Source organism: Thamnophis sirtalis, unplaced genomic scaffold (assembly GCF_051295495.1).
Source record: "Thamnophis sirtalis isolate CommonGarterSnake01/CBP01778 unplaced genomic scaffold, rThaSir2_p1.2 scaffold_14, whole genome shotgun sequence".
In the NCBI taxonomy this organism is placed as follows: domain Eukaryota; kingdom Metazoa; phylum Chordata; class Lepidosauria; order Squamata; family Natricidae; genus Thamnophis; species Thamnophis sirtalis.
The window spans coordinates 48,693,176-48,706,775 of record NW_028261394.1 but is presented as its reverse complement, the minus strand read 5'-3'; the positions used below and the strand labels follow the sequence as shown (position 1 = coordinate 48,706,775).

The window sequence follows — 13,600 nt, the reverse complement described above, 5'->3', positions numbered from 1 at the left end:
TTGTTCTTGTTTCGCACTTGGATTGCTAATGCTAATTGAGCCATTTCACCAGATTTAAACTGCTGTGGCTTGTGATCACCTTATTTGTATTCTTGAAGGGGAGGAATTGCTGATGTTTTTAAATTCATCACAAGCCTTTCTTCTCCTGCAGTGTTAAGCTTAGAGCTATTTCACCTGCCTCTTTGCAGGTCTGATTATTTTGTTGTTTGAGCCTGGCCCGCCCGATTTTTTTAAAAGAAACCATAGAGTGTTCTGCAGGTCTGTCCCTTTCTGATAGCAATGAATGCTATTTGTCTTTCCCCACTTTTTAAAAAAAATATGGAACTGCATCCAATTTTAACGGGTACCCTCCAGACTTTTTAGTAAACCAAGAGAATGGCTTTTATTCATCACAAGGAAACCGTGAAATACAATAAGCCCAACCCACAGACTCCACTGAGCCTTGGTGAACTATTTCTCTTTGACAGAACTATAGGCAAACCTCCCTCTTGGTATATGCAAAACAAAACAATATTTCCCTTCCAAGGCTGAGTAAGCATTAGCTTTGGTTAAGAAGATCTGTTTCTCAGGCTCAGAGGGAGGATTCTCTTCTTGCTGACAGACACATATCAAGATGCTGCTTTTTAATAGTGTCGATGGAACATAATCAACAGGAAAAAATCTCTTTGGAGAGTTCTCTTTCCATTGGTAATCACCTTTCAGCCTAAAGATGAAACAGGTGTTCATCCCAATGATTTTTCATGTAAAATTGTCATACTTTATATATCTCAATTCTGTTTTTGTAGTATCTCTAGTTCTGCCTTTTCTGGATCCCATTTTATTCTGCTGATTATACAACAGTATTTTAATGTAGTTTACAAAATACGAAATAAATAGGAGAAACAAGAATTGTTCATTCAACATACATACGGGGAAAACCTAGGTGGGGAGAATTTTTTTTAAAAAAGACGATTTTGGAAGAGCAGAATCCAGAATTTAGGGCACCCCCACAGTGAAAACCTGCCTATGAGTTCCAGCATGGTGACCACTTTCCTGTTTACATGTTACTTCCCTCCCTGGTTTCTCTCCCATTGTTAGTTAGGCCTACACATACTTTCCCCCCTTGTCCAAACTGTGATGGTTAGAATAAGATAAGACATTTCTGAAAAGGACGATTATAAGGGATCCAGGTGGGACATAATGATGCCCTGCTCCTGGGGGCTCCAGGTGGAAGATCAAGTGGGATCTGGACAGGCCTTCCTGGAAAGCACGTGCGGGAGATCTTCCTTCCTTCACTATTGTACACTCCGAAGGTGAAGATTCTCGGAGGTTTGTAGCATGAAGAAAAGGTCACTTGAAGCAGCAGAAATCAATCAGGCCAGGGTAGATGAACGGAAGCTGGTTCCAAAGAAAGGGAAGGGGTTTCTTTCGTTATTGAGCCCTCAACGGAGAAGACGCGTAGCTGGATCCCTGGATTCAGTAAAAAGGTTGAAAGAAGATCTTTGCTGTTTTGCAACTTGTGTTTTAGAGGAATCCTTAAATGGCTTCTTTCTCATCGTGGGAATAACATGCCAATAAACTAATCCCGATGAAGCTTCGATGCTTTATGGCAGTGTTTCTCAACCTTGGCCACTTGAAGATGTCCGGACTTCAACTCCCAGAATTCCCCAGCCAGCGAATGCTGGCTGGGGAATTCTGGGAGTTGAAGTCCGGACATCTTCAAGTGGCCAAGGTTGAGAAACACTGCTTTATGGTGTCTGCAGGATTCTACCCTTTCTCTAGGCCAGCAGTTAGTGCTGTGGGTCTGGCCTTCGTTTTAAAATGGCCAGGCTACCCAAATGCTTTGAGTTCTCCATCTTTTCGCACCGGAGCGCCTGCCCTTTTACCTTTAGCTCCTACTACTGTAGTAGGGAAGAAGCGGGCGGAATTTGAATGAAGCAAAAGCAGATGGGAAAGTATCAGGTGTCGGGCTTGGCCTAAAAAGGACAAGAGCAGAGCCGCACGAAACACCGTCCGCTTCCCTCTTTGTGGGGCTTTTTCAAGGGGGGAAACCTTGCCCTGGCACTGCTTCCCCTCTTGCTGTTTTGCTGAACGGAGCTTAGCCGCTGTTAGAAGGTTTTCAGTGCCCAGAACAGTATTTGTAGTTTTTGAGGTGGTCCCTGGAGAAAGGAGGGCAACTGCTCTGTCCTGGCTCCCAGCTGTTGATGATGAGCTCAGCGATGGGTCTGGTCTTGCCTGTGGTTCCTGGTGGGCCTCCCTCTCTCAGAGTGTAATTTTTCCAGGCAGATGAGATAGCCGAATGCCCTGGCCTCTTGCAGTATTTAAGTCCCTGTTTTATTTATTAATCACTGTGGGACACGTCTTCCCTTCTTCCCATCCGACTAAAGGCAGGAAAGTGGGTCAGTGCGGGATGGCGTCTCTTTCTTTTACCAATCTCATTCGTAAATCAGCTTTCGTTTCTTCCCTCCCCTCCCCCTCCTTCTGCTTCTGTCACCCACTACAAAGATGTTCCCGTGGCATAAAGAGCCTGAATAGAGATTGCCAAGCGGGCCTTTCACTCACGGCAAAACCCAGAGTGGCCTCTCCGGCTGGAAGAAGATTGAAAGGACGGGGAGGTCATTGACATGCAGATGTTCCCTGCTGGAGTTTTCGGGCTGCTTTCATCCCTCAGGTCCAGGGAGAAACGGAGCAGAAGCAGCAGCAGAGAACTCCATCTTCCCCTGCATATTTAACCAGTTATCACATTTGGTATCTTGCACCCAGCAGTTCAAGCAACCCACGAGGAGGAGGTCTTATCCCGGTGCAGCCTCTTAATCTCCCTGTACGAAACGCCGGGAGCAGAGTGTTCGATTGTTCCAGGCCACCCAATCGGCTTCATGGGAGAGTTGGCCCCACAGCTCCAAATCCAGCATTACTTCCTAGAGATCACAGGGCCATTTGTTCAGAAGCAGATTGCATGATTAGCCCACCTCTTTAGATAACTGTCCATTATCATCTCCTTAGTTACACAAAAGCTTTATCCTAGCCCAGGTTCTCTGATTTCCCACAGGACGGTTTGGTTGTGTGTGGATTAGTTGTGCATACAGGTTCAGAAGTCTGGTTTGAAACTACAGAACGTCATCTCTTCTTTGGCTTGTTTCTGTATGATGTGTGTGTGTGTGTGTGTGTGTGTGTGTGTGTGTGTGTGTGTGTGTCTGGAAGTTCTCATCTTTCTTTTGGAGTAGGAATTTGTAATGTTCCCGTGGTTCGTCCATGAGGCCAATGTGGAGAAAAGACAGGACATGATCTTTCTCGGGATGGAGCGACCCAGATTGGGGGTCTGAGAGCCCCTTTTATTGAGATAGGACAAAGGCAGGAGGAGCAATAGCATGTGATTAAAGACAGCCTGTAAAAGTACAATTTCTAATCTACTGCTCAGGGAAGTTCTGTCTATATATGGTCAAATCCTGGGCATCATTGGTAGGGCACATCTCAGGATGTTATGTTATGAACTATCAGGATATCAGGATGTTATGGAGTTTGTTTCCTCCTGTGTGGTTCAGCGTGGCTCTGCATGCCCTGTTATCCACTGGGCCATGGGTGACCCACACCTACACAAAGAGTTATGTTACAACAGGAATTGATCAGTTCAGTTTACATTAAGTCTGTTCCTTACTCTAGCTTGTTACAAGGCTTAACAAGATAAACCAAGGAACTCTCGCTGGCGCGGCTGCTGGCAGGATTTTTTTCATTTCTGATGAAGTGGGGCCTCCCACAGATTTTACACTGCTGTCTGGAGTAAGACAGTTCAGTATCTCCACTTGGACGATCTGGGCCAGTGGCGGTAAAAGAGCTCTATGTAAGTGTGAGGAAAATGTCAGTATTGTTCCATGGAGGTAGGTAAAGCAGAATGAGCCACAAGCCTTGCTTTCACCTCTGGTCATAACAAGAGCTCTTGCCAGGGTGGCACAACAGACAACTCCACGGCCTTTCATGGCTGTGCCATGTATCTTAAGGATGTAGCCTGGCTCAGAGAGGGCGAGGAAATGTTTTCACAGGCATTTCTATAAATAAGACGTTCTCCCTAACAGTTTTATGCGCATTAGAACCAGTGCCTGGCTTCCTGCTTTTCTCAGTTAGAAAGGGCTAAATAGCCTTACGTCATCAGGTGTCCTCTAGGTGTGTTTGACCGCAGGTTCCATGGTTTCTAATCAGGAGGGATTGCAGTCTGGCCTGTATAAAGGTCCCAGTCTAGGGCAGAAGCCCATTCCCTCAGAAGATGGCAAGGAAATTGGAAGCTTTGCTGGAAAATAGACAAGAACAATCAGAAAATGGTACTAATAATAAAAGGAAAGGCACAGAACAGCCTGGACAAAACAGTGCAATAAGGGTGGGGGCTGGGGAAGGCTAGCCAAGGGATAAAGTAAGTGCTTGGGCAATTGCAGCTATAATCACTCTCACTTAATTGACATGACTGAGGCTTTACAACACAGATACAATTATTGGTCTAGGTCAGTGGTTCCCAAACTTGGCAACTTTAAGACTTATGGACATCAACTCCCAGAATTCTCCAGCCAGCTCTGCTGGCTGGAGAATTCTGGGAGTTGAAGTCCATAAGTCTTAAAGTTGCCAAGTTTGGGAACCACTGGTCTAGGTTTGTATATTAATTATTCCTTATATTTCTGATTATGTTGCAATAAATAAAACCTTTTATCTGCTCCTCACCCAAACCCCACACCATGTTCCCTCCACTTTCCCAGGTAAACAGTTGCATTAGCTGGCTAGGAGGAATATTCTGTTCCCGGAGACTAGAAAAATTCCTGAGCTAACTTGTGCATTCTTGCACCACTCTTAACCCTACCCTCAGTAGGTTTGTAGAAGAAAATAGTGACTTGAATAAAGGCTTATGTTCCAACAAAATCCAGCTACCGAGTCTTTGTAAAAGTGAAGGCTGTTGGTGTGCTTGCATTGCATGGCGAATCTGTGACTTGGCCCTGAATTCCTGGGGAGCTTGGGATGTGTGTTGTGCTTTCCCTTCTGTCTCAGTTGGACAAAAGGATCCTCTGCATCGTATTTAAATGAGGCCACAGTTTTGGAGCTTCTCATTCCAGGGATGTTCGTAGTTAGTTAATTGCAAGCCTGATGCGCTTTATCATCCCAAAGATGTCGCTGCCTTTTGGTCTGGAAGCTTCAGTTGATGCCAAACAAGGCAGTTTGCGATGCTTCTCCATGGTATTGACCGGAGAGTCCAGGATGGGCTATTCTAGCCTGCTAGCGCATCGACTGAATTGAAATTCTGAAGACACGCCTCCTTGGTAACGGTTCTCAGTCTTTCGATTCAGCCTCGGCTCTCTTGAGCTCCCGTCTTCTGAAGCTTTGGGTTCAGCCCATTGCCAGATGAGCTTTCCTGCTTTCTGAATCCCTTGCAGAGATGCAGTCCCTGGGAGAGACCTTCACTGTCGGGATCAAACTCTAGTGCGCCTTCTCTTGTGACGGACACTGTTGGGTGTTTTTGCTCTCCTATCTGCTCCTTGTGTTTGTTCTGCTTCTGCCCGGGTGCTTCTGTGATGCTGTGGAACATCAGTTTAGACCTCCGGAGTCTCGTTCCTACATGCCCAAGCGATTCTGGCTTCCTTTTTCTTGGAAATAGCCTTTTCCTTTAGCATATTTCATTGCAGAGTTCTTGCTTTTTCATTGTTGAGATTTTTCTTGTTTCCCCATTTCACTGTGTTCTGAAAAATAAAAAAAAAGGGCCTGGGCAAGTAAGCTTTTAATAGAAAGCACACCAGAGTAGAGGCTCACTTAATTTCAGACATCGTATAATGATGGGAGCCATTAAGGAGATTGTCCACTCCTGCACCATAGCATTATTTCTCTCCTGAAATGATTTAGATCTGGACTTTGCCCAGTCTCCTGCTCGGCCTCCTTTTCTGTTTCTTGGCTGGATACGTTTTTCTCGCTATCCTCCTTTGCGGAGTTACTACTACACGCGTCCGTTAAGAACCTGTAGTATTTCTAATGGTAGGGAGGGTTCAGATTTTCAGATGCTTGCCATTATTTTAAAGATAAAAATAGAAGACTTAAATAATTTCTATTACCCTCAAAGAAAAAACAAGTTTGGAACTACCTGGGTATTGTATCAAATATTAGTAGAAATGGATCCTGTTCTGTCTTCCCCCAAAACAATAGGAAGTAAGGATCACCCACTTGTAGGTTAATAAATTGGAGGTGATTCTTTGCTTTCAGCACCAGAAAGGATGGCTGCCTCTTTCTCCTGCGGATCCCTTCTAAGATGGATGGATGCTTATTTTCCCATGGAGAGCCCTGGCTTTCTTTCGTCCCCGTTGAATTTGGGGCATCTCTAGGTTGGGCTGAGAGAGAGTTAATCATGGCTCAAAGTTACCCAGGCTGGTTCAGAGCTTACATCTTAACCACCGTCTGAACTTTTTTAGTAAGCCCAGTTTGAATTCTGTTTCATATTTATACTAACAGATATTATGATAGGTTCTATATTTGTCCTGTATTTTTAAAAAAACACACAATTGTACATAAACTGCAAGAAGGAGCTTGTTTCCACCACGTGATGCCTCCTTGAGCTGTTTTGCTTAGGGGGGGGGAACACACCCCTGTATTTGCATTATCATCATGTTGCAGTGTTTTTGTAACATTTAAGTCAAAGTTTCAAACTCCAAAGATGACAAAATGTGTCTTCCAACGACATGTTACATCAGACTCAACAAGAGTGGATATAGAAGGCATTGTTTTTTTACACTTTAGTGTCACAAGCCCTTCCTCACTAGAAATGAGGGAAGGGGAAATGTAAGAATGAGAACTAGGAGAGAACCCGTCCGTCCTCGGTTCCCTTCGTGTTTCTGGTGGGAGTTCATTCCTCAGAGATAAGAGAGGGCTTGTTGCCAACCTGTAAGCTGAATGCATATTTGTGCTGGTATTCTAATACAGTACTCTCTTGCCCAAACTGTAGCACACACAAAGTCTGTGGGATTAGATTCTCTTGGAGAATTGTGTTAATCTGCCAGGCCTCGTTTGTGAGATGGATTTTACCCAGTGAGCAGTAAAATTCAAGAGATCAGAAAATGTGAGAGATTGTAAGCCATAATAGGGACAATTTCTTCTTTTGCTTGGTCCCGGTCACTAAGATGCTTCTTTGGTCAGAGTTATTACGGAGATAATTATAACTGTATAATTAAGAATATTTTGCAGTCATTTTCTTTGAGTTGTGTGTGTGTGTGTTCTAAAGGACGTCCCCAGTAGACATAAATAAACTCTGTGGATCAAAAACTAGAAAAGAATCCTGTTTGTATCATATGTTTCCATTCCGATTGGCCATAAAAACAGCATTTTGAAATGCTCGGTGGTTGTGTGCAAGCCATGCTCTTCGGTGGTTGGAAGGCAATCGGATGCAAATGAGAATCCCCCCTTGCCTTGCTCTTTCCTTGCAAGGTAAGGCCAGGCTCTGGGTGGGAGGCCTCCCTGGTGAGGCTCTCTGGCTCTCTTGCCTTGTGCAGAGAAACACACCCATTTGACGCTTAGGAGGTTTGCTTGTGGAGCAGTGGAAAAGTGCCCTGATGGTGACCCTTTGAGAGAAGAATAACCAGCTGCATTAAATCAGCTGCAGTTTTTGTTTGGGCCACTCGGTTCTTTGACAGCGACACCTCCAGATCTCCAGTCTCCGAAAGGCTGCCTGTCCTCGATCGAAGGAGAGGCGGTGAAATCCACACGAGCCTCTTTTGTTCCAGCGGCTGCCATGCATCTACCTGAGCCCATGTTAATAATTGCCAGGATGTACTTTTGTGTCCGTTATTTGATTTTTCTTCCCCACAACGCGCAAAAGTAGATAATGAAATCAATTTGCTCCCTTCATAGATCCACGAAGTTGGCTTGAGCCACGTTGCCAGGAGACCACGGGCCAGGCTGCCTCCAGGGCTGCGGTCGGTACAGGCGGCGCTGAGGCGGCAGGTCCTGGTGCCCCGTGCAGACAGCCGCCTTCACAAGAGGGAGAAGAAGCTCCTTGGATCAGGAGAAGGCGGTTTACAAAAGCAGCCAGACTAAGAAGTGAAAACAACAACATTTAGATGCGCCTCATGAAATAGTCCAAGCAAACACTACAAAAGTTAGTTAGCAGTCAAATAATAAAAAATGTACAGGGCTCACCTGAAAGCTAACAGGGGAAGGGAAGGGCCTGGAGGGAACCGTAGCTGTAGGACGAAGTGGTGGAGGAACTTCCTGGCGTAGCTGATGATGTAAAAGGAAGAACTCTTGCTCTGCATCCCAGCATGAGAAGGCTTCATCCGGGCACGACTGCTGAGACTCTAGGAGAGCCCAATTAAGAAGACCACCGGCTCCAGCCACGGCAGAGCTCCCTTTTGCCAGGGGGGAGGAGAAGGAGGCTCGCTTAACGCTGAAAGAGATCTGGGAGCAGCCACACTATTTCAGCCTCACCTTCCTCGCAGGACGGCTGTGGGAAGCAAATGCCCAGGAGAGGACATGGGACTGTAGTCTCTTCCTGGCTCCTTAGAGAAAGGATGAGATAAAAAGTAACACAACGGATATATTTCAGGGAGTCATTCTGTCCAGTCCTGTTGGGGAATATCCTTGGCCCCAGCAGTTGTGGCATCTTGATTCAAAAAGCGTTTGCTAGAGGTCTTGATAAAGATCTTTCAATGCAATTATGTGTTTTATTTACTCTCACGTTAGTTGGCATCAATCTGGAGAGACATTTAGTACACAAGGTCTCTTCATGGAAAGTAATTTGCTGTGGATTAAGCAAAAGGTTGCGGCTTGTGGGCAACTCTTATTTCAGGGATTTGGAAATATTGCTTGTTGTTGTTGCAATCATTTAAAATTTTTATTAAAATGGAGAGTCAACATTAAAATGGTCTGCCTTGACACCCTTCTTAGAACAAACTAAAGGATGGGAACCAAGTCTTTGGAAGTCTCCAGAGGCATCATGTGAACTCTTGCCAGCTTCTGAAGGTTTGGAAGCTGCATGTGAAGAGGCTCCAGGAGCTGCCCTGGATGGGCTACATGGTGCGCGCGCACACACCCACACACCCCCAAGCAGGAGAAAAATGCCTGAAGGGAAGTGGTGCATGGCAGACCCTTGGGAGCTCTAGGTGGCGGGGCACAATCATGCTGTTCCCCGAGGCTTGTGCACCTGGGAAAGCAGCCCAAGGCAGTACTTGGGGAGTCCCAGCACAGGCACCAGGGCTGGCGCAGAGGCCTGGAGCAGTGGCAGCTGGCTATGACTGCTGAAGACTCTCAGTCTCTACTGTACTTGAGCCCATTTCGGGGCTGCTGCTGCTGCTGCCAAATGCTGCAATGTAGGACTGGACTGTGATGGCTGTGACTTTGCACAACATTGCAGCATACCCCCAGCTCATGCGTGGCCTGCGCCAGGCCTCCCAGGGCACTCTGCTTAATGACCACAATGGAGAAAAGCCAGGATTCTACTTTGAATTATTTTATTTAAAAGACGTCCATCTTTTTAGGTAGAAAATATTCAAAAGAGAATGGAAATATTTTAAGTAAACAAACTTTAAATAAAATAATTAAGCTGCAGCTGAATTAGTTCTGCTTTTCACTGCCTGGCTGTCTGTGAGAAAATTCAGCAGAATGACTCACCAGTTGAAAAGCCAGTCTTATGAATGCAAAAATTCTGGAATTTTCGGTGTTGGGAGTTTGAGTAGTGTCATAACTTTCTTTGTGATGAAGCATCTTTCCAGAATATAAAGAAATTTGGAGTTTATATTTAGCCTGAACCTTGTGGTTGTGGTAATCCCCTAATATTCCTCTGTTTAATTTTGAATGGTCCCTGCAGTCTCTTGAAATGAGCTCCACGGCTGATGCCTTCATGCTGATGAATCAGCAGAAGTATTTGCTGTGTTGACGGGTACAATCTCATCGGCAAAGCAGGAGAATCATTGAGGCCCAGACCGGACTTTAGATCGGCCATCCCACTGGTCTTCTTCCTCTAAGGTTAAAGGAAGTCTACAAAGGCCTTCAGGAGAGCAACTTGAGAGCGTTGTGCTTGCAAAGATAAAACGCGCAGTCACACTTATTGTCAACAGAAGAGAAGATATTTATACTCAGGATTTAACTCTGGAGCCTTTGGGGCTTTCTGGTTGGTTGGTTGGTTAGTTGTCTGCTTGCAGACATTTCATTACCCAACTAGACAGCATCATCAGTGTGAGTGAGTGCAGGCTTACACCCTATTTATTTACAGTAGCTTTACCCTGCCAGTGTTGTTGGTGTGGTGCCTTGAACAGGGTTTTGTTTTCTGCTTTATTGTTTGTCTGGGGCTAATCCCTGCTCCAGAGCCAGTTTGATGTAGTGGTGAAGAGGCCACTGGGCTGGAAACCAAGAGGCCCCGAGTGCCACTCCTGCCTTAGGCACAAAGCCAGCCAGCCAGGGCCCTTGGGGCCAGTCACTTCCTCTCAGCCCTAGGAAGGAGCCAGTGGCAAACCATTTCGAACCAAGCAAACTGCAGGGATTTATCCAGGCCGTCTCTGAGAATAGGACATCATTGATGACAGGAAAAAAAAATATATATCTTTGCTTATTTGGGTGTTGGCTGCTGGAAAGGATTTCCTTAGCCTTTTTTTGTTGTCTCTTTTGAATGGTGTGTAAATGTGGTTTTTGTGTGTATTGACGGCTGATCTGGCTGGTGCCAAGCTTCTAGGAATTCCCTCGTGGTTTCGGATTAGGTTGATCTCATTGTTTACCAGTTGAAACTATGGTTGAAGTGAGGAGTTTTCATTGTGTCCTACTACGAAGGACAGGCAGTCAGAAGGCTAACTGAGAGCATCCGCAAACACTCACTAGCAGTCAGATAAATCTATTTTTGTACCGCAGCAGCAGCAGCAACATGCTTCTTTTTGTTAACACATTTCCTGTTTTGTGAAATATTACAAGCTTTTCTAAAGCACCTACTTTTTGCTGTAGTCCTGGGTGATAGAAAGGACTTCATTTAGACCAGGCATGGAAACATCCCCATCTCTTTGCTACTACTAGCCAAGTTTGGATTAGGCTAGTTTGAGGTGACTTGATAAGTTCGTAATACTTTTCACCTTACCCTTTGAATTCAGGACCGGAGAAGAATTCATAGTATTTATTTTTGTGCTTTTACTGTATTCACGTAGGGCAGATAGAGGACTTTCGGAGTGTTATGTGAGGAAGGAAGCTGCCTTGGGCTTCCAACCTTTCAGGAGACCTCGTGAGAAATTGGATTTTCTAGATGAGGATGCAAATGAAGCAGGAAAAACATCATAATAAATAGAAGACGTTATACTGGAATGTCACACCAAGGTGTTTACATACCTTTGCCTTTGCTCCTTATTCCATAGAGTTCATCGGAAGCGTTTAATGACAAATGCATACCATTTGTTTCTGCCTTGGCAGTTAACGCTTGGTTCTGCATCATTCACAGAAGCCTACATTTATTTGTTTAGAATTTACGGTACCCGGACGTCTGCGTGCTTGTTACTTAACCATCCTTTTATTTATTCTCAGTATCAGTTAAAACTATGCAATACTTTGTGTTCCCAAGAGGGATCTGAGAAATTGAAGAAAAATAACTCTAGCCTGAAAGTTATGAAATGGTTGGGCTTTCTTTTCTGTGAACAATGGAGTTACCAGGGTTTGTCTCTCTCGATGGTGCAAAATAAAACCTCACGACAGACACCCATTTTGCCCCCGAACTGCCTTCAGAGCAGCCTCGTCCACCACGCAGACCATTCGGCTGTGAACCTGGGTGGACAATTGAATGTCCTCCCCTTGAAGCTTGTAAGTCATCGGTGGAGCTGGGAGCAAAGGGAAAACGGGCCTTTCGTCCAGAGGCCTTTCTGGCTCCCTAACATGGGGCGTAAAAGCACGGCCTCTCCTTAGTCCAGCCCAGTCGGACGTGTTTTTGGAGAGTTCCTCAGTCCTTGGACGAATTAACTGAACTCTTCAAAGAATTAGCTAGTTTTTTCTGATTTTTGTTTGCTAGTTAGGGCAAGAAAAGGATAATTTCCCTTTACACAGGCTGAGGGAGTCCGGAGGAACCGCGCCTTTAAAACAACGGTGCTGTGGTGCGTGGGCGCTTGTCCGGTGGCTCCTGGCAAGCGCGGGGGGTTGTAGGAGGCTTCCTCTCCCCCCAGCTGTTGTTTTTGCCCCAAATTGCTCAGAGGCCTGGAGCACTGCGAGACAGCTCCTGAGGACTCCGGAAAGGCGCGACGGCCACTTTGGGTGCGTTTTGGCGTGCTTTTTCTGACGGCCATTTCTTGGCTTATTCGGGGCCTTTGTAGGCTGGCCTCCTGCTGCGGCAATTCTCCCGCGGTTGTCCAGGCCAAATCCCCTTGGCAAGGCTGCTGCTTGCCAGCCAGCTCTCTTCCTTTGGGTCTCTCCCTTCCGGGCATGTCGGGTCATTGTAGTCTGGATGCCCTCGACCAGTGCAGATCAGGAGCACACCCTCGCCAGCTCTTACGGGTTCTAAGCAGAATCCCAGGGTGATGGAAGTTGGCAGCAATTAAATGAACTCGGTGTTGGAGTTCCCTTGCAGGCTCTGCTCCCGAAGTGCTTGGATTGCGGTTCCTGTGACTGGTGTCAGCAGAACCTCCAAAATGAAGTGGCAGCCGAAGGAGGCCTTAAAGGCTGCTGTAGTTTCCTGTCCCAAGAGAATTTGGATTCCATTCTTTTATTTCAAAAGCCCTCATCATTAGATGTTAATTTAATGTCAAAATAAAGTCTCCTTTGACTCCAATTAGGCTCCCAAGGCATCAGTGGAGTAGATACTTGGAGTGTTCGGGGCAGAAGGGATTTCCTGATACCTTTTTCAAAGATGTTTTGAGTTGCCGGTCGGGTCTTCTGCCTGGGGTCTCCATCCAGTTAGTAGCTACACTTTAAGCAAGGAGCCGAGGTGGCGCAGTGGTTAGGGTGCAGTACTGCAGGCCACTTCAGCTGACTGTTATCTGCAGTTCGGCTGTTCAAATCTCACCGGCTCAGGGTTGACTCAGCCTTCCATCCTTCCGAGGTGGGTAAAATGAGGACCCGGACTGTTGTTGGGGGCCATATGCTGACTCTGTAAACCGCTTAGAGAGGGCTGAAAGCCCTATGAAGTGGAATATAAGCCTAACTGCTATTGCTATTGCTAGTTAGGTACCAGTCCCATCCAAGGGAGGAGCCTGTCCTGAATTAGAACGGCAGAGGGTCTCTTCAGAAAAGATATTATCTAAATTTGTATGTTTTTGGTACACAACTAAAACTAATAACACTCCGGTGGGGCAGATTTTGGATGGAAGCCGTACCATTGCTATGATGTTATGATATGAGAAAAAGGGATTCTTAAAAGCTGCAGGCCCAGAAGTGGCCTGGAGAAGAACCCGTATTTCTGGGTTTGAAGCAAGACTTCCAAGACCAGAGGTTCAGGCTTCGCATTTGCCTAAGGACTGAAGTCTCATCTAATTAAAAAGCATGTAATTATCACCCAGCACTTGGCTGAGCATCCCACGTGTGCCGGTGCAGGAAGAGGAGATAGAGCTAAAATGCCCGGAGATGTTACAGCAGCTTGTAATGACTTGTTTGTGGCATGCATTATTTCAAACTTTACTTACTTTATTTGGCTTTACCTTACTTTAATGGGCTT

At 45.8% G+C, this 13,600-nt stretch overlaps 1 protein-coding gene across 2 annotated transcripts in view; it reads left to right on the top strand.

Annotated features, from left to right (window-relative positions):
- The window catches only part of ANKRD11 (ankyrin repeat domain 11), a 124,262-nt gene that overhangs the window by 68,660 nt on the left and 42,002 nt on the right, over positions 1-13,600 (top strand). The window contains exon 3 of one of the 2 annotated variants that reach the window (XM_087728615.1): positions 7,843-8,089. The exons of the other annotated variant lie outside the window; for it this stretch is intronic. The gene's annotated coding sequence lies outside the window, so the exon portion shown is untranslated. The remainder of the gene's footprint in view (positions 1-7,842; positions 8,090-13,600) is intronic. 2 annotated transcript variants of the gene reach the window in all.